Source organism: Lactuca saligna, chromosome 5 (assembly GCF_052625555.1).
Source record: "Lactuca saligna cultivar CGN05327 chromosome 5, ASM5262555v1, whole genome shotgun sequence".
In the NCBI taxonomy this organism is placed as follows: domain Eukaryota; kingdom Viridiplantae; phylum Streptophyta; class Magnoliopsida; order Asterales; family Asteraceae; genus Lactuca; species Lactuca saligna.
This window is the reverse complement of record NC_136421.1, coordinates 293,405,024-293,406,542: the sequence shown is the minus strand read 5'-3', so window position 1 is coordinate 293,406,542 and position 1,519 is coordinate 293,405,024. Positions and strand designations below refer to the sequence as shown.

The 1,519-nt window shown below is 29.6% G+C and overlaps 1 long non-coding RNA gene across 1 annotated transcript; it reads left to right on the top strand.

Annotated features, from left to right (window-relative positions):
• The first annotated feature begins 400 nt into the window (after positions 1-400).
• Positions 401-1,214, top strand: LOC145046004 (uncharacterized). Its single transcript, XR_013681933.1, has 3 exons — positions 401-689; positions 789-889; positions 973-1,214. It is a non-coding gene; the product is annotated as an uncharacterized LOC145046004 (long non-coding RNA).
• Positions 1,215-1,519: the final 305 nt, after the last annotated feature.

Sequence of the window (1,519 nt, the reverse complement as noted above, 5' to 3'; positions counted from 1 at the left end):
TTATTTTTGCAAGAGCCTCTTCATTCAGCTGTGATGCTTGAACAAGCAACTTATTGTTGTTACTATTTATTTTAGCCAAACCAATTATGTTAAGAAATGATGGATTTCATCTCATTCTTTCTGGTGGCAATTTTTGTTGCTGGATCAAATGTTAATACTTTAATACATAAGTTTATTCTACTATTAGTACTTAATGGATAATTTTTTTACTGAATATCAATGATTTTGTAACAGTATTTAAATAACAATATATGAATGATTTATCTATCTTTTTTTAGTAATATTTAAATTTTGGCATAACTTTGTAATTTTTTGATCTTTGTTTTTAGTGAAATGACATAACTTTGAGACCAAAATTGCAGAAATCAGACAAGGAATTTCAGGTGTGTCAACCTTGTATTTTGGTACAATTTACTCATTTACCCTTTTGGCTAGTTTTAACTACATCTGTTAATGACATGTAATTCTAGGTTTGGGCATTTTTCATGGGATCTTATTCATATGATTCAACATACATAGAGAGGAGAGGCAGTATGTTGTCTTACTTAACATCAAAGTACATGACTATCAAAAACCAGTGACATCTAAATGTATTTCCAGAAATGCCCCTATGTTCCTAAAAGTCATGCTTTTGTATTATCTCCAGGAAATGATGGGATTAACATACTTTATGACATTGCTATAACTGGGTAGATTTTTTCAAGCATAATTCTATAATTTGAAAAATGAAACTACTTTAGTATTTCTTGCATTTAAACCAATATTAATGAATGATGTTCCTTTTTCAGATGTGGATGTTCCTAAGATGAAATATACATCCGATGATCAACCATGATACCTTGTTGGTGTAATTTGTGTGTGTACTACAAAGATGAAGTTCAAAGATATGGTATGTATAAATATAATAATCTTTACTCTCTTCTCTTCTGCTTTTGGCATGCATTATAATTAACATTTCTAAGATTTTGTCAGGAGACAAGTAATTGATGAAGAAGGATGCATGGTTTGGGTTGTGGGCACCTGGAGGCTGCTTAAAGATTATTCATGGCTTTTTAGGGAAGTAACAACCATCACCCTTTTGTTTTTCTGCTTTTCATCCACCAAAACTAGATGATGTTTGTTGCTACAATATGTTATACAAAGGAGCATAAATGTACCCTAATCCCTGAAAAGATTCTCTAAAAAAGAATATATATATATATATATATATATATATATATATATATATATATATATATATTACATGACCATTTTGCCCCAGTCTTGTTCAACACTTTCATTTTCATGCTCAAGCAGCATAACTGAAACCCCAACAAAATTCATCTCTTTCCTTAAAAAAAGTTGTGTTTAATATCTGACATGTTTAAAAACTGTTGTTGTTTATAACTAGTCATTTTTTTTTTGTTTCTGTTCATCAGAAGATGTGAGTGTATTTGTTGTGAATAACTTTCAAGATAAAAGCATTGTGACAAATAATAGCAATATGCCAATTCCTTACTCATTATGGAAACATTCTAAT